At 52.5% G+C, this 17,926-nt stretch overlaps 7 non-coding genes across 7 annotated transcripts; all 7 read left to right on the forward strand.

The window, feature by feature from the left end:
- Positions 1-1,050: 1,050 nt before the first annotated feature.
- trnat-ugu (transfer RNA threonine (anticodon UGU)) lies at positions 1,051-1,123 on the forward strand. Its single transcript has one exon. It is a non-coding gene; the product is annotated as a tRNA-Thr (tRNA).
- A 5,451-nt stretch (positions 1,124-6,574) lies between these two features.
- trnat-ugu (transfer RNA threonine (anticodon UGU)) lies at positions 6,575-6,647 on the forward strand. Its single transcript has one exon. It is a non-coding gene; the product is annotated as a tRNA-Thr (tRNA).
- Positions 6,648-7,842: 1,195 nt separating this feature from the next.
- On the forward strand, positions 7,843-7,915 carry trnat-ugu (transfer RNA threonine (anticodon UGU)). The gene has a single exon. It is a non-coding gene; the product is annotated as a tRNA-Thr (tRNA).
- A 2,759-nt stretch (positions 7,916-10,674) lies between these two features.
- trnat-agu (transfer RNA threonine (anticodon AGU)) lies at positions 10,675-10,747 on the forward strand. Its single transcript has one exon. It is a non-coding gene; the product is annotated as a tRNA-Thr (tRNA).
- A 2,876-nt stretch (positions 10,748-13,623) lies between these two features.
- Positions 13,624-13,696, forward strand: trnat-agu (transfer RNA threonine (anticodon AGU)). Its single transcript has one exon. It is a non-coding gene; the product is annotated as a tRNA-Thr (tRNA).
- Positions 13,697-15,110: 1,414 nt separating this feature from the next.
- Positions 15,111-15,183, forward strand: trnat-ugu (transfer RNA threonine (anticodon UGU)). The gene has a single exon. It is a non-coding gene; the product is annotated as a tRNA-Thr (tRNA).
- A 2,631-nt stretch (positions 15,184-17,814) lies between these two features.
- trnat-cgu (transfer RNA threonine (anticodon CGU)) lies at positions 17,815-17,887 on the forward strand. The gene has a single exon. It is a non-coding gene; the product is annotated as a tRNA-Thr (tRNA).
- Positions 17,888-17,926: the final 39 nt, after the last annotated feature.

Genomic DNA, 17,926 nt, shown 5'->3' on the forward strand with positions numbered 1-17,926 from the left:
ATTTAAATTTGCTGTTAGTTAATAAGTTCTTTAATTATAAATTTTAAACAGCTCTGTGACAGATCCTGGATCAACAGGCTCATTTATCTAACACTGACTCTTCCCTTCCAAATCTCTCTCTCCCTTCCCCATTCTACATCTTTTTCTCCCTCTCTCTCTATCTCATTTTCCCCATCTCTCACTCATTCCCCTCTCTCCCCTTCCCCCTCCCTCACCACACCCTCTTTCCTTCCCCCTCACTCTCGATCCTTCTCCCTCGCTCTTCTCTCACTCCTTCCCCTCCTTCCATTCACTCTCCCCATCCGTTCCCTCTCTTTCCCTTCCCTGCCTCTTCTCCCCTTCTCTTTCTCTCCTGCCTCTCTCTCTCTCTCCTTCCCTCTCTTTCCCCTTCCACTCTCTCTCTCCTTCCCTCTCTCACTCCTTTCCTTCTCTCTCTCCCCAGATCCTTCCCCTGTCTTTCCCAGAGCAGGTGCCCTCCTATCTTTCTCTCCTTTCCCTTTCCTTAGAGATTCTCCCCTTCTCCCTCTTCTTCCCCTCCCTCTCTTTCCCCTTCCCCTCTCTCTTCCCTCTTTCCTCTTTCCTACTCCTTCCCCTCTCTCTGCCTTTCTACATTCTCCCCGCCTCTCTCTCTCCCCTTCCTCTCCCTATCTCCCTTTCCTCCTGTCTCTCACTCCTTCCCCCTCTCTCCCCTTCCCCCTTTCTCTCACTCCTTCCCCCCTCTCTCCCCTTCTCCTTTCTCTCCCTTTACCCCTCTTTCACTCCTTCCCATCTATCTCCCTTTCCGCTCTCTCCCCTTCCCCTCTCTTTCGCAATCCTTCCCCCTCTCTTGCCTTAACCTCTCTTTCCCCTTCCCTCGCTCTCTCCCCTGCCCCTCTCTTTTTCTCCAGTCTCCACTTCTCTTTCTCTCACTCCTTCCCCTCTCTCCCCTTCCCCTCTCTCTCTTTCCCCTTCTCCCTCTCTCTCCACTTCCCCTCTCTCTCACTCCTTCCACTCTCTCTTTTCCCTTCCTCTTTCTTTCCTGCTCCTTCCCCTGTCTTTTCCAAAGCAGGTGGCTCCATAGCTCAGGGGTTAGAGCACTGGTCTTGTAAACCAGGGGTTGTGGGTTCAAATCTCACTGGGGCCTTCTCAAAATTAGTTTTGTATTTAAATATGTGACTCCCATTTCTCCCGCCTCTGCCTTTTCACTTTCCATCTCCTCTCTCTCATTTTTTCCTTTCCTTTCTGATTCTCCCCTTCTCTCTCTCTACCCTTCTCCCTTTCTCTCTCTCACTCTCCCGTTCAGCTCTCTTTCTCTCTCGGCCCCCCGCGCCCCACCTTCCACTCTCTCTCTCCCCATCATAAAAGGTTACTGCACGAGATAAAAGTTCACGGGGTCACATAAACACCCGTCAACCATTACCCTTTGCTTCCTGAATCTGAGACAATTTTGGCTCCAACTTGCCACTTTGCCCTGGATCCCATGGGCTTTTACTTTCGTGACCAGTCTGCCATGTGGGACCTTATCGAAAACTTTGCTAAACTCCACATACACTACATCATACACACTGCCCTCATCAACCCTCCTGGTTACCTCCTCGAAGAATTCAATCATGAGTCAGACAGGAACTTCCCTCAACAAATCCGTGCTGACTGTCCCTGATTAACCCGTGTCTTTCTAAATGTAGATTTATCCTGTCCTTCAGGAATTTTTCCAATAATTTTCCCACCACGGAGGTTAGGCTGACTGGTCTGTCATTACTCGGTCTATCCCTTTCTCCCTTCTTAAACAAAGGTACCACCTTCGCAGTCCTCCAGTCCTCTGGTACCACACTTGAAGCCAGAGAGGATTGGAAAATGATGGTCAGAGCCTCTGCTACTTCCTCTTTTGCTTCACTCAACAGCCTGGGATACATTTCATCCGGGCCTGAGACTTATCCACTTTCAAAGCTGCTAAACCCCGGGGGAAGGGCGGGTAGCAGGGAGGAGGGGTAGAGCGGGGGGTGGAGCGGGGAGGGCAGGGGTGGGGGGTGGGGCGGAGTGGGAATAATCTCTTTCACACAGCCGACACCGACACGATGGGCCGAATGGCCCTCCTTGTGTGCTGTAAGATTCTGTGAATGTTCAGGGATGAATCACCGAGAATGATTATACAGGCCCCACCTCCTTGTTAACAATAGTAAGATGCAAACAGGAGCTGGTGTTATAGGTGGCTCCATAGCTCAGGGGTTACAGCACTGGTCTTGTAAACCAGGGGTCGTGAGTTTAAATCTTACTGGGACCTACTCAAAATGAACTTCATATTCAAGTTTGCTGTCAATAAACAAGGTTTTTAATTATAAATGTTTAATATCTCTGGGACTGACTGAGGAACAACAGGCCTTCCTCGTACACTTTCGTCTCTCTCTGCCCTCCCCATCATGAGTCTTTTTACCCCTCTCTCCCTTTCCAACTATCTCGCTTTCCCCGTTTCTCACTCTGCTTCCCCCTCTCTTCTCCCTTCCCCCTCTCATCTCCCTTCCCCCTCTCTCCCCTCACTCTCTCCCCTTCCCTTTCTCCTCCCCCTCGCTCTCTCTCCCCTTCCCACTCTTCCACACTCGCTACCCTCTATATCTCACTCCTACACCCCTCTCTCACTCGTTCCCCTCTCTCTCCCCTCCCTTCTCTCTATTCCCTTCTCACTCCACTGCCTCCTCCCTCTCCCTCTCTTTTCAATTCCATCTGACCCCTTCCCCCTCTCTCCCCTTCGCTCTCTCCCCTTCCCTCTCTCCGTTTCCCCCGTGAGAGACAGAGAGAAAGTGAGAGATATTAAGAGAGACACAAAGGCAGAACATGTGATAGAGTGAGAGTGAGAGACAGAGAGGCAGAGAGATTGGGACAGAGTGTGACTGAGTTGCCTTGGGATGTTTTACTACGTGAAAGACCCGATATATCGATGTTGAGAAGCCAATATTGAAGAGACGGAGGCAGGAGTCTGAGGGATGAGACACAATCTGAGGGTTTCACTGACCCCTCCTCATTCTTCAAACACAATTACTTTAAATCTGTGCCCCCTGGTTATTGACCACTCTGCTAAGGGGAAATAGGTCCTTCCTATCCACTCTATCCAGGCCCCTCATAATTTTAAATCTCCGCTCAGCCTCCTCTGTTCCAAGGAAAACAACCCCCAGCCGATCCAATCTTTCCTCATGGCTAAAGTTTTCCAGTCCTGGCAACATCCTGGTAAATCTCCTCTGCACCCTCTCCAGTGCAATCACATCCTTCCTGTAATGTGGTGACCAGAACTGCACGCAGTACTCCAGCTGTGGCCTAACCAGTGTTGTGTACAGTTCAAGCATAACCTCCCTGCTCTTGTATTCTATGCCTCGACTAATAAAGGCAAGTATTCCGTATGCCTTCTTAATCACCTTATCCACCTGGCCTGCTACCTTCAGAGATCTGTGGACCTGCACTCCAAGATCCCTCTGTTCCTCCACACTTCTCAGTGTCCTACCATTTAATGTGTATTCCCTTGCCTTGTTAGCCCTCCCCAAATGCATGGCCTCACACCTCTCTGGATTAAATTCCATTTACCACTGTTCTGCCCACCTGACCAGTTCATCGATATCTTCCTGCAGTCCACAGCTTTCTTCTTCATTATCAACCCCACGGCATATTTTTGTATCATCTGCAAACTTCTTAATCATACCCCCCTATATTCAAGTCTAGATCATTGATGTATACCACAAAAAGCAAGGGACCCAGTACTGAGCCCTGCGGAACGCCACTGGAAACATCCTTCCAGTTACAAAAACATCCATCAACCACTACCCTTTGCTTCCTGACTCTGACAATTTTGGCTCCAACTTGCCACTTTGCTCTGGATCCCATGGTCTTTTACTTTTGTGACCAGTCTGCCATGTGGGACCTCATCGAAAGCTTTGCTAAACTCCATATACACTACATCATACACACTGCCCTCATCAACCCTCCTGGTTACCTCCTCGAAAAATTCAATCGTTAGTCAGACAGGAACTTCCCTCAACAAATCCGTGCTGACTGTCCCTGATTAACCCGTGTCTTTCTAAATGTAGATTTATCCTGTCCTTCAGGAGTTTTTCCAATAATTTTCCCACCACGGAGGTTAGGCTGACTGGTCTGTCATTACTCGGTCTATCCCTTTCTCCCTTCTTAAACAAAGGCACCACCTTCGCAGTCCTCCAGTCCTCTGGTACCACACTTGAAGCCAGAGAGGATTGGAAAATGATGGTCAGAGCCTCTGCTATTTCCTCCTTTGCTTCGCTCAACAGCCTGGGATACATTTCATCCAGGCCTGGAGACTTATCCACTTTCAGAGCTACTAAACCCCGGGGGAAGGGCGGCGGGGAAGGGTAGCAGGGAGGAGGGGTAGAGCGGGGGTGGAGCGGGGAGGGCAGGGATGGGGGGTGGGGCGGAGTGGGAATAATCTCTTTCACACAGCCGACACAGACACGATGGGCCGAATGGCCCTCCTTGTGTGCTGTAAGATTCTTTGAATGTTCAGGGATGTTCACTTTCACTCCCTCTCTCCCCTTCCCCTTTCTCCACTTTCCCTCTCTCTCTCCCCTTCCACTCTCGACTCACCCACTCTTTCTCACTCCTTCCCTCTCTCCCCTTAACCTGTCTTTCCCCTCCACCTCTCTCTCCCCTTATCCCGCACTCTCTCCCCTTCCCCCTCTCTCTCACTTCTTCCACTCTCTCTTTTCCCTTCCCCTGTCTTTCCCAAAACAGGTTGCTGCAGAGCTCAGGTGTTGGAGCACTGGTCTTTTAAACGAGGGATCGTGAGTTCAAATCTCACTGGGGTCTATTCAAAATTTGTTTAGTATTTAAATACCAGTCATTCTTTCCCACTTTTCAGATTCTCCCCCTGCCCCTCTCTTTCCCTTTCCCCTCACCTCTCACTTGCTTGTTTGCCTCTCTCTCTCCCCTTCTCCTGTCAATTTCACTCCTTCTCCCTATCTCCACTTAATCACATTTTCCCCTCTCTGCTGCTCTCTCTTTCCATCGCATTGCAACCCCTTCTACATCTTTTTACCCACTCTCTCATCCCTTCCCCTCCCTCTCTTTCCCCTTCCACTCTCTCTTTTCCCTTCCCCTCTCTTTCCTGCTCCTTCCCCTGTCTTTCTCAGAGCAGGTTGCTCCATAGCTCAGTTTTGGTCTCCTAATCTGAGGAAGGATATTCTTGCTATTGAGGGAGTGCAGCGAAGGTTCATCAGACTGATTCCCTGGATGGCAGGACTGACATATGAGGAGAGACTGGATCGACTGGGCCTGTATTCACTGGAGTTTAGAAGAATGAGAGGGGGTCTCATTGAAACGTATAAAATTCTGATGGGACAGGACAGGTTAGATGCAGGAAGAATGTTCCCAATGTTGGGGAAGTCCAGAACCAGGGGACACAGTCTAAGGATAAGGGGTAAGCCATTTAGGACCGAGATGAGGAGAAACTTCTTCACTCAGAGAGTTGTTAACCTCTCCTTTTCCTCTTTTCCCCTTCTCCTGCTTTCCCCATCACTCCACATTCTACCTCTTTTTAACCTTTCCCGCTCTCTCGCTTTCCCCATTTCTCTTTATCACTCATTCCCCTCTCTCTCCCCCTCCCCGCTCTCTCCCCTTCCCCACTCTCTCCCCTTCCCCGCTCTCTCCCCTTCCCCGCTCTCTCCCCTTCCCCACTCTCTCCCCCTCCCCACTCTCTCCCCTTCCCCACTCTCTCCCCTTCCCCTCCCCTTCCCCACTCTCTCCCGTTCCCCTCTCTCTCCCCTTTCCCACTCTCTCCCCTTCCCCGCTCTCTCCCCTTCCCCACTCTCTCCCCCTCCCCGCTCTCTCCCCTTCCCCACTCTCTCCCCTTCCCCTCCCCTTCCCCACTCTCTCCCGTTCCCCTCTCTCTCCCCTTCCCCACTCTCTCCTGTTCCCCTCTCTCTCCCCTTCCCCGCTCTCTCCCCTTCCCCACTCTCTCCGCTTCCCCACTCTCTCCCGTTTTCCTCCCTCTCTTTCCCTTTCCCCTCTCTTTCACATCTTCCTCTCTCTCACCCATTCCCTCTCTCTCCTCGACCCATTTTCTCCCCCCCTCTCTCCTTCCCCTCCCCTGGCTCCACTCTTCTCGCCCCTCTCCCTCCTTCGTTTCTCTCCTTCCCTCGCTCTTGCTCTCCCCTTTCCCATCAGACTCTCCCCCTCCCCTCTGACCCATTCCCCCCTCTAACTCTTTCTCTCTCCCTCCCCACTCTCTCCCCACTCTCCCCCTTTCTCTCCTCCTCCTCCACTCTCTCTCCCTTTCCCCTCTCTCCTCTTGCCCCTCTCTCCCCTTCCCCCCTCTCTCCCCTTCCCCCGTCTATCCCCTTCCCCCCTCTCCCCTTCCCGCTCTTAAACACTCGTTACCCTCACTCTCACCCCAACCCCTCTCTCCCTTCCCCCTCTCTCCCATTCACCGCGCTCTCACACCTTCACCCACTCTCTCCCCTTCCCCCTCTCTCTCTCACTCCTACCCCTCTCTTTCCTCTTCCCCTCTCTCTCACTCCTTCCACTCTCTCTTTTCCCTTCCTCTCTCTTTCCTGCTCCTTCCCCTGCATTTCCCTGAGCAGGTGACCCCATAGCTCAGGGGTTAGAGCACTGGTCTTGTAAACCAGGGGTCGTGAGTTCAAATCTCACTGGGGCCTTCTCAAAGCTAGCTCAGTATTTAAATTTAAGTTTACGTCAATTAACATGGTGTTTAATTATAAATATTAAACAGCTCCAAGACCAGACCTGGAACAAAAGTCTCTCCTGTTCTCCTTACCCGTCCTTTCCCTTTCTCCCTCTCTCCCTGGTTTCCCCATCACTACACATTCTGTCTCTTTTTACTCTTTCCCGCTTTGGAGACCGACCCTTGAACAACAGGCACCCCTCTCCTCTTCTCATCTCTTTTACACTCTCTCTCCCCTTCCAAATCTCTCTCTCCCTTCCCCATCACGACCCGTGCTACATCGTTTTACCCCTCTCTGCCTTTCCCACTGTCTCGCTTTCCCCGTCTCCCACTCATTTGCCTCTTCATCCTTCCCCCTCCCTCGCCTCACCCTCTCCCCTTCTATCTCTCTCTCTCCTTCCGTCTCTCACAATCCTTCCTCTCTCTCTCTCCTTTCCCTCTCTCCATCCCTTCCCACCTCTCTCCCCTTCCCCTCCCTGTCTCTCCTTCCCCCTCTCTCTTACTCCTTCCCCTCTCTCCCCTTCCCCTTCCTGTCTCTCTGCTTCCCCTCTCTCATTCCCCTTCTGCTCTCTCCCCTTCCCCACTCTTTCTCAATCCTTCCCCCTCTCTTCCCTTAACCACTCTTTCCGCTCTCTCTTTCCATCGCATTACGACCGTTCTACATCTTTTTACCCCATCCCCTCTCTCTCCCCTTCCCCTCTCTCTCCCGTTCCCCTCTCTCTCCCCTTCCCCACTCTCTCCCGTTCCCCTCTCTCTCCCCTTCCCCTCTCTCCTCGTCCCCCTCTCTCCCCTCCCCCTCTCTCTCCCCTTCCCCCGTCTCTCCCCTTCCCCCCCTCTCCCCTTTCCGCTCTTAAACACTCGTTACCCTCTCTCTCACCCCAACCCCTCTCTCCCTTCCCCCTCTCTCCCATTCACCGCGCTCTCACACCTTCACCCACTCTCTCCCCTTCCCCCCCTCTCCCCTTTCCGCTCTTAAACACTCGTTACCCTCTCTCTCACCCCAACCCCTCTCTCCCTTCCCCCTCTCTCCCATTCACCGCACTCTCACACCTTCACCCACTCTCTCCCCTTCCCTCTCTTTCCTCTTCCCCTCTCTCTCACTCCTTCCACGCTCTCTTTTCCCTTCCTCTCTCTTTCCTGCTCCTTCCCCTGCATTTCCCAGAACAGGTGGCTCCATAGCTCAAGGGTTAGAGCACTGGTCTTGTAAACCAGGGGTCGTGAGTTCAAATCTCACTGGGGCCTTCTCAAAACTAGCTCAGTATTTAAATTTAAGTTTACGTCAATTAACAAGGTGTTTAATTATAAATAATAAAAAGCTCCAAGACCAGACCTGGAACAAAAGTCTCTCCTGTTCTCCTTACCCGTCCTTTCCCTTTCTCCCTCTCTCCCTGGTTTCCCCATCACGACATATTCTGTCTCTTTTTACTCTTTCCCGCTTTGGAGACCGATCCTGGAACAACAGGCACCCCTCTCCTCTTCTCATCTCTTTTACACTCTCTCTCCCCTTCCAAATCTCTCTCTCCCTTCCCCATCACGACCCGTGCTACATCTTTTTACCCCTCTCTGCCTTTCCCACTGTCTCGCTTTCCCCGTCTCCCACTCATTCGCCTCTTCATCCTTCCCCCTCCCTCGCCTCACCCTCTCCCCTTCCCCCTCTCTCTCTCCTTCCGTCTCTCACAATCCTTCCTCTCTCTCTCTCCTTTCCCTCTCTCCATCCCTTCCCCCCTCTCTCCCCTTCCCCTCCCTGTCTCCCCTTCCCCCTCTCTCTTACTCCTTCCCCTCTCTCCCCTTCCCCTTCCCGTCTCTCTGCTTCCCCTCTCTCATTCCCCTTCTGCTCTCTCCCCTTCCCCACTCTTTCTCACTCCTTCCCCCTCTCTTCCCTTAACCACTCTTTCCGCTCTCTCTTTCCATCACATTACGACCATTCTACATCTTTTTACCCCATCCCCTCTCTCTCCCCTTCCCCTCTCTCTCCCGTTCCCCTCTCTCTCCCCTTCCCCACTCTCTCCCGTTCCCCTCTCTCTCCCCTTCCCCTCTCTCTCCCCTTCCCCTCTCTCTCCCGTTCCCCTCTCTCTCCCCTTCCCCACTCTCTCCCGTTCCCCTCTCTCTCCCCTTCCCCGATCCCTCCCCTTCCCCACTCTCTCCCCTTCCCCTCTCTCTCCCATTCCCCACCCTCTCTCTAACTCCTTTCCCTTCCCTCTTATTCCCCTTGCCCCTCTTCCCTTCCACTCTCTCTTTTCCCTTCCACTCTCTTTCCTGCTCCTTTCCCTGTCTTTCCCAGAGCAGGTGTCTCCATAGCTCAGTTTTGGTCTCCTAATCTAAGGAAGGACATTCTTGCAATTGAGGGAGTGCAGTGAAGGTTCACCAGACTGATTCCTGGCATGGCTGGACTGACATATGAGGAGAGACTGGATCAACTGGGCCTTTATTCACTGGAATTTAGAAGGATGAGAGGGGATCTCATAGAAATGAAGGAAATTCTGATGGGACAGGACAGGTTACTTGCAGGAAAAATGTTCCCGATGTTGGGGAAGTCCTGAACCAGGGGACACAGTCTAACGATAAGGGGTAAGCCATTTAGGACCGAGATGAGGAGAAACTTCTTCACTCAGAGAGTTGTTAACCTGTGGAATTCCCTGCCGCAGAGAGTTGTTGATGCCAGTTCATTGGGTATATTCAAGAGGGAGTTAGATATGGCCCTTACGGTTAAAGGGATCTAGGCGTATGGAGAGAAAGCAGGAAAGGGGTACTGAGGTGAATGATCAGCCATGATCTTATTGAATGAGGGTGCAGGATCGAAGGGCCGAATGGCCGACTCCTGTACCTATTTTCTCTGTTTGTATGTTTCAGGGATTGGAGCACTGGTAATGTAAACCAGGAGTCGTGAGTTTAAATCTCACTGGGGCCTACTCAAAATGAGCTCAGTATTTAAATTCACCGTCAATTAACAAGGGGTTTAATTATAAACATTAAACAGCACCGAGACTGACCCTGGAACAACAGGCTCCCCTCACACACTTCCTCCTCTTCTCTTCTTGTCTCTTTTACACTCTCTCTCCCTTCTGCATCACGACCCGTTCTACATCTTTTTACACCTCTCTCCCTTTCCCGCTATCTCATTTTCCCCGTCTCTCACTCATTCCCCTCTCTCACCCTCTCCCCTTCCCCTCTCACCCCTCCCTCCTCTCTCTCTCTCTCTTCTCGCTTTCTTTTCAGATTCTCCCTCTCTTTCCCCTTCCCCTCTCTCTCCTTCCTCCTCTCTCCCCTTCCCTCTCTACTTTCATTCTCTCACTCCTTCCCCTCTCTCTCCTTCCCCTCTCTCTCTCTCTCTTCTCCCTTTCTGTTCAGATTCTCCCCCTCTCTCCCCTTCCTCGCTCAGTCTCACTCCTTCACCCTCTCTTTCCCCTTCCTCCTCTCTCCTTCCTCCTCTCTCCCCTTCCCTCTCTACTTTCATTCTCTCACTCCTTCCCTCCCTCTCTCTCCTTCCCCTCTCTCTCTCTCTTCTCCCTTTCTTTTCAGATTCTTCCTCTCTCTCCCCTTCCCCGCTCGGTCTCACTCCTTCACCTTCTCTTTCCCCGTCCCCTCTCTCTCCTTCCCCTGTCTCATTCTCTCCTTCCCCTCTCTCCCCTTCCCCTCTCTACTTTCATTCTCTCCCCACCCCTTCCCCTCTCTCTCCTTCCTCCTATATCTTCCCTCTCTCTCCCCTCCCTCTCTCGCCCCTACCCACTCTCTCCTCTGCCTTTTCACTCGCCCTCTCCCCTTCCCCTATCTTCCCTCCCCTCTCTCCTCTCTCTCACTTTCCCCTTTCTTTTCAGATTCTCCCCATTCTCCCTCTCTCTCCCCTTCCTTTCTATCTCCCCTGTCTCCTCCCTCTCTCGCCTTCCCATCTCTCTCCCCTTCCCCTCTCTCTTTGCCCTTCCCCCTCTCTCTCACTCCTTCCACTCTCTCTTTTCCCTTCCCCTCACTTTCCTGCTCCTTCCCCTGTCTTTCTCAGTGCAGGTGGCTCCATAGCTCAGGGGTTAGGGCACTGGTCGAGTAAACCAGGGGTCGTGGGTTCAAATCTCACTGGGGCCTGCTCAAAATTAGCTCAGTTTTTAAATTTGCTGTTCGTTAATAAGTTCTTTAATTATAAATATTAAACAGCTCTCTGACCGATCCTGGATCAACAGGCTCATTTCTCTTACACTGACTCTTCTCTTCCAAATCTCTCTCTCCCTTCCCCATTCTACATCTTTTTCTCCCTCTCTCTCTATCTCATTTTCCCCATCTCTCAGTCATTCCCCTCTCTCCCCTTCCCCCTCCCTCACCACACCCTCTTTCCTTCCCCCTCACTCTCGATCCTTCCCCCTCTCTTCCCTTAACCTCTCTTTCCCCTTCCCTTGCTCTCTCCCCTGCCCCTCTCTTTTTCTCCCAGTCTCCACTTCTCTTTCTCTCACTCCTTCCCCTCTCTCCCCTTCCCCTCTCTCTCTTTCCCCTTCTCCCTCTCTCTCCACTTCACCTCTCTCTCACTCCTTCCACTCTCTCTTTTCCCTTCCTCTCTCTTTCCTGCTCCTTCCCGTGTTTTTTCCAAAGCAGGTGGCTCCATAGCTCAGGGGTTAGAACACTGATCTTGTAAACCAGGGTTCGTGGGTTCAAATCTTACTGGGGCCTTCTCAAAATTAGTTTTGTATTTAAATATATGACTGCCATTTCTCCCGCCTCTGCCTTTTCACTTTCCATCTCCTCTCTCTCATTTTTTCCTTTCCTTTCTGATTCTCCCCTTCTCTCTCTCTACCCTTCTCCCTTTCTCTCTCTCACTCTCCCGTTCAGCGCTCTTTCTCTCTCGGCCCCCCGCGCCCCCCCTTCCACGCTCTCTCTCTCCCCATCATAAAAGGTTACTGTACGAGAAAAAAGTTCACGGGGTCACAAAAACACCCGTCAACCATTACCCTTTGCTTCCTGACTCTGAGACAATTTTGGCTCCAACTTGCCACTTTGCCCTGGATCCCATGGGCTTTTACTTTCGTGACCAGTCTGCCATGTGGGACCTCATCGAAAGCTTTGCTAAACTCCATCTACACTACATCATACACACTGCCCTCATCAACCCTCCTGGTTACCTCCTCGAAAAATTCAATCGTTAGTCAGACAGGAACTTCCCTCAACAAATCCGTGCTGACTGTCCCTGATTAACCCGTGTCTTTCTAAATGTAGATTTATCCTGTCCTTCAGGAATTTTTCCAATAATTTTCCCACCACAGAGGTTAGGCTGACTGGTCTGTCATTACTCGGTCTATCCCTTTCTCCCTTCTTAAAAAAAGGTACCACCTTCGCAGTCCTCCAGTCCTCTGGTACCACACTTGAAGCCAGAGAGGATTGGAAAATGGTGGTCAGAGCCTCTGCTATTTCCTCTTTTGCTTCACTCAACAGCCTGGGATACATTTCATCCGGGCCTGAGACTTATCCACTTTCAAAGCTGCTAAACCCCAGGGGAAGGGCGGGTAGCAGGGAGGAGGGGTAGAGTGGGGGTGGAGCGGGGAGGGCAGGGGTGGGGAGTGGGGGGTGGGGCGGAGTGGGAATAATCTCTTTCACACAGCCGACACCGACACGATGGGCCGAATGGCCCTCCTTGTGTGCTGTAAGATTCTGTCAATGTTCAGGGATGAATCACCGAGAATGATTATTCAGGCCCCACCTCCTTGTTAACAATAGTAAGATGTAAACAGGAGCTGGTGTTACAGATGGCTCCATAGCTCAGGGGGTAAAGCACTGGTCTTATAAATCAGGGGGCTTGAATTCAAATCTTACTGGGACCTACTCAAAATGAACTTAATATTTAAGTTTGCTGTCAGTTAACAAGGTTTTTAATTATAAATGTTTAATATCTCTGGGACTGACTGAGGAACAACAGGCCTTCCTCATACCCTTTCGTCTCTCTCTGCCCTCCCCATCATGAGTCTTTTTACCCCTCTCTCCCTTTCCAACTATCTCGCTTTCCCCATTTCTCACTCTGCTTCCCCCTCTCTTCTCCCTTCCCCCTCTCTTCTCCCTTCCCCCTCTCTCCCCTCACTCTCTCCCATTTCCTTTCTCCTCCCCCTCGCTCTCTCTCCCCTTCCCACTCTTACACACTCGTTACCCTCTATATCTCGCTCCTGCACATCTTTCTCACTCCTTTCCCGTCTCCCCCCTTTCCCCACTCTTTCTCCCCTTCCTCACCTCTTTCCTTCCCCCTTTCTCTCCCCTTCTCTCTCTGGATATTTAACATCTCTGAGACCGACCCTGGAACAACAGGCTCCCCTCACACCCTTCCCCCTCTCCTCTTCTCATCTCTCTTACACTCTCTCTCCCTTTTTCCCCGCTCGAACTCACTCCTTCACCCTCTCTTTCCCCTTCCCCTCTCTCTCCTTCCCCTGTCTCATTCTCTCCATCCCCTCTCTCTCCATCCCCTGTCTCATTCTCCCCTTCTCCTCTCTCCCCTTCCCCTGTCTCATTCTCCCCTTCCCCTCTCTCTCCTCTTTCCCGTTCCCTCTCTACTTTCATTCTCTCACTCCTTCCCCTCTCTCTCCTTCCTCCTCTATCTTCCCTCTCTCTCCCCTCCCCCTCTCTCCCCTACCCACACTCTTTCCTGCCCCCTCTCCCTTTTCACTCTCCCTCTCCCCTTCCCCTATCTTCCCTCCCCTCTCTCCTCTCTCTCACTTTTCCCTTTCTTTTCAGATTCTCCCCATTCTCCCTCTCTCTCCCCTTCCTTTCTCTCTCCCCTGTCTCCTCCCTCTCTCGCCTTCCCATCTCTCCACCCTTCCTCTCTCTCACTCCTTCCCTCTCTCTCCCCTTCCCCCTCTCTGTCACTTCTGCCCCCTCTCTCCCCTTCCCCTCCCCCTCTCTCCCCTTCCCCCTCTCTGTCTCTCCTTCCACTCTCTCATTTCCCTTCCCCTCTCTTTCCTGTTCCTTCCCTTGTCTTTCTCAGCGAAGGTGGCTCCATAGCTCAGGGGTTAAAACACTGGTCTAGTAAACCAGGGGTCGTGGGTTCAAATCTCACTGAGGCCTACTCAAAGCGAGCTCAATATTTAAATTTGCTGTTAGTTAACAAGGTCTTTAATTATGAATATTAAACAGCTCCAAGACTGATCCTGGATCAACAGGCTCATTTCTCTTACACTTTCTCTCCCCTTCCAAATCTCTCTCTCCCTTCCCCATTCTACATCTTTTTTCTCGCTATCTCCTATTACCCGTCTCTCACTCATTCCCCTCTCTCCCTTTCCCCCTCCCTCACCCCACCCTCTTTCCCTTCCCTGCCTCTGTCTCCCCTTCTCTCTCTCTCTCCTGCCTCTCTCTCCTTCCCTCTATCATTCCTTTCCCTCTCTCCCTCCTTTCCCTCTCTCCCTCCCTTCCACTCTCCCTCCCTTCCACTCTCTCTCTCCCCAGCTCCTTCCCCTGTCTTTCCCAGAGCACGTGCCCTCCTGTCTCTCTCTCCTTTCCCTTTCCTTTCAGATCCTCCCCTTCTCTCTCTTCTTCCCCTCCCTCTCTTTCCCCTTACCCACTCTCTTCCCTCTTTCCTACTCCTCCCCCTCTCTTCCCCCTTCTACATTCTCCCCGCCTCTCTCTCTCCCCTTCCTCTCCCTGTCTCCCCTTTCCCCTCACTCTCACTCCTTCCTCCCTCTCTCCCCTTCCCCCTGTCTTTCACTCCTTCCCATCTCTCTCCCCTTCTCCTTTCTCTGCCTTTCCCCTCTCTTTTGCACTCCTTCCCCCTCTCTTCCCTTAACCTCTCTTTCCCCTTCCTTCGCTCTCTTCCCTGCCCCTCTCTTTCTCCCAGTCTCCACTTCCCTCTCTCTCTCACTCCTTCCCCTTTCTCCACTTTCACTCCCTCTCTCCCCTTCCCCTTTCTCCACTTTCCCTCTCTCTCTCCCCTTCCACTCTCGACTTACCCACTCTTTCTCACTCCTTCCCTCTCTCCCCTTAACCTCTCTTTCCCCTCCATCTCTCTCTCCCCTTCCTCTCCCTGTCTCCCCCTCCCTCTCTCTCTCACTCCGTCCCCCTCTCTCCCCTTCCCCCTCTCTCTCACTCCGTCCCCCCTGACTCCCCTCCCCCCTCTCTCTCACTCCTTCCCCCTCTCTCCCCTTCCCCCTCTCTCTCACTCCTTCCCATCTCTCTCCCCTTCCCCTCTCCTTCACTCCTTCCCCCTCTCTTCCCTTAACCTCTCTTTCCCCTTCCCTCTCTCTCTCCCCGCCCCTCTCTTTCTCCCAGTCTCCACTTCCCTCTCTCTCTCTCCCCTTCCCCTTTCTCCACTTTCCCTCTCTCTCTCCCCTTCCACTCTTGACTTACCCACTCTTTCTCACTCCTTCCCTCTCTCCCCTTAACCTCTCTTTCTCTCTCCCCTTCCCCTCCCTCTCTCTCCCCTTCCCCCTCTCTCTCACTCCTTCCACTCTCTCTTTTCCCTTCACCTGTCTTTCTAAAAACAGGTGGCTCCATAGTTCATGTGTTAGAGTGCTGGTCTTGTAAACCAGGGGTCGTGAGTTCAAATCTCACTGGGGCCTACTCAAAGTTAGTCCACTTTTTAAATACCAGTCTCTCCCTCCTCCCTGTTTTTTCCCACTTTTCAGATTCTCCCCCTACCCCTCCCTCTCACTTTCCCTTTCCCCTCACCTCTCACTTGCAAGTTTGCCTCTCTCTCTCCCGTTCTCCTATCTATTTCACTCCTTCCCCTCTCTCTCTCCCCGCCCCTTCCACCCTTTCTCCCTTTCTCTCACTCCCACTTCCCATGTCTCTCACACGCCTGCCTCTCTCTCACTCCTTCTCCCTCTTTCCCCTCTTTGCTGCTCTCTCTTTCCATCGCATTACGTTCTACATCTTTTTACCCCATTCCCTTCCCTCGCTTTCCCCTTCCCTTCTCTCTCTCCCCTTCCCCTTCCTCTCTCTCCCCTTCCCTCTCTCTCACTCCTTCCACTCTCTCTTTTCCCTTGCCCTCTCTTTCCTGCTCCTTCCCCTGTCTTTCCCAAAGCAGGTGGCTCCATAGCTCAGTTTTGGTCTCCTAATCTGAGGAAGGACATTCTTGCTATTGAGGGAGTGCAGCGAAGATTCACCAGACTGATTCCCGGGATGGCATGGCTGACATAGGAGGAGAGACTGGATCGACTGGGCATTTATTCACTGGAGTTGAGAAGAATGAGAGGGGATCTCATAGAAATGTATAAAATTCTGACGGGACTGGACAGGTTAGATGTGGGAAGAATGTTCCCGATGTTGGGGAAGTACAGAACCAGGGGACACAGTCTAAGGATAAGGGGTAAGCCATTTAGGACCGAGATGAGAAGAAACTTCTTCACTCAGAGAATTGTGAACCTGTGGAATTCTCTACCACAGAAAGTTGTTGAGGCCAGTTCTTTGGATATATTCAAAAGGGAGTTAGATATGGCCCTTACGGCTAAAGGGATCAAGGGGTACTGAGGGAATGATCAGCCATGATCATATTGAATGGCCGAATGGCCGACTCTTGCATCTATTTTCTACGTTTCTATGTTTTAGGGGTTAGAGCACTGGTCTTGTAAACCAGGGGTTGCGAGTTCAAATCTTACTGGGGCCTACTTAAAATTAGCTCAGTGTTCAAATTCACCGTCAATTAACAAGGACTTTAATTATAAATATTAAACAGCTCCAGGACTGACCCTGAAACAACAGGCTCCCTTCCCCATATCTCTTACACTCTCTCTCCTTTGCCCACTAACCCGTTCAAAAGGCTCTCCTGTTCTCTTTTCCTCTTTTCCCCTTCTCCCTCTCTCCCTGCTTTCCCCATCACTACACATTCTGACTCTTTTTAATCTTTCCCGCTCTCTCGCTTTCCACGTTTCTCTTTATCACTCATTCCCCTCTCTCTCCCCCTTCCCGCTCTCTCCCCTTCCCCACTCTCTCCCCTTCCCCTCCCCTTCCCCACTCTCTCCCGTTCCCCTCTCTCTCCCGTTCCCCACTCTCTCCCCTTCACCTCTCTCTCCCCTTCCCCACTCTCTCCCCTTCCCCACTCTCTCCCCTTCCCCACTCTCTCCTCTTCCCCACTCTCTCCCCTTCCCCTCTCTCTCCTCTTCCCCTCTCTCTCCCCTTCCCCTCTCTCTCCCCTTCCCCACTCTCTCCCGTTCCCCTCTCTCTCCCGTTCCCCACTCTCTCCCCTTCACCTCTCTCTCCCCTTCCCCACTCTCTCCCCTTCCCCTCTCTCTCCCCTTCCCCACTCTCTCCTCTTCCCCACTCTCTCCCCTTCCCCTCTCTCTCCCCTTCCCCTCTCTCTCCCCTTCCCCACTCTCTCCCGTTCCCCTCTCTCTCCCATTCCCCCTCTCTCCCCTTCACCTCTCTCTCCCGTTCCCCTCTCTCTCCCCTTCCCCGCTCTCTCCCGTTCCCCTCTCTCTCCCCTTCCCCACTCTCTCCCCTTCCCCACTCTCTCCCGTTCCCCTCTCTCTCCCCTTCCCCTCTCTCTCCTCTTCCCCTCTCTCTCCCGTTCCCCGGTCTCTCCCCTTCCCCTCTCTCTCCCCTTCCCCTCTCTCTCCTCTTCCCCTCTCTCTCCCGTTCCTCGGTCTCTCCCCTTCCCCTCTCTTTCCCTTTCCCCTCTCTTTCACATCTTTCTCTCTCTCACCCATTCCCTCTCTCTCCTCGACCCATTTTCTCACCCCTTCTCTCCTTCCCCTCCCCTGGCTCCACTCTTCTCGCCCCTCTCCCTCCTCCGTTTCTCTCCTTCCCTCGCTCTTGCTCTCCCCTTTCCCATCAGGCTCTCCCCCTCCCCTCTGACCCATTCCCCCCTCTAACTCTTTCTCTCTCCCTCCCCGCTCTCTCCCCACTCTCCCCCTTTCTCTCCTCCTCCCCCACTCTCTCTCCCCTTCCCCTCTCTCCTCTTCCCCCTCTCTCCCCTTCCCCCCTCTCTCCCCTTCCCCCGTCTATCCCCTTCCCCCCTCTCCCCTTCCCGCTCTTAAACACTCGTTACTCTCACTCTCACCCCAACCACTCTCTCCCTTCCCCCTCTCTCCCATTCACCGCGCTCTCACACCTTCACCCACTCTCTCCCCTTCCCCCTCTCTCTCTCACTCCTACCCCTCTCTTTCCTCTTCCCCTCTCTCTCACTCCTTCCACTCTCTCTTTTCCCTTCCTCTCTCTTTCCTGCTCCTTCCCCTGGATTTCCCAGAGCAGGTGGCTCCATAGCTCAGGGGTTAGAGCACTGGGCTCGTAAACCAGGGGTCATGAGTTCAAATCTCACTGGGGCCTTCTCAAAACGAGCTCAGTATTAAATTTAAGTTTGCGTCA

The sequence above is a fragment of the Pristiophorus japonicus genome, unplaced genomic scaffold (assembly GCF_044704955.1).
Source record: "Pristiophorus japonicus isolate sPriJap1 unplaced genomic scaffold, sPriJap1.hap1 HAP1_SCAFFOLD_221, whole genome shotgun sequence".
NCBI lineage: Eukaryota > Metazoa > Chordata > Chondrichthyes > Pristiophoridae > Pristiophorus > Pristiophorus japonicus.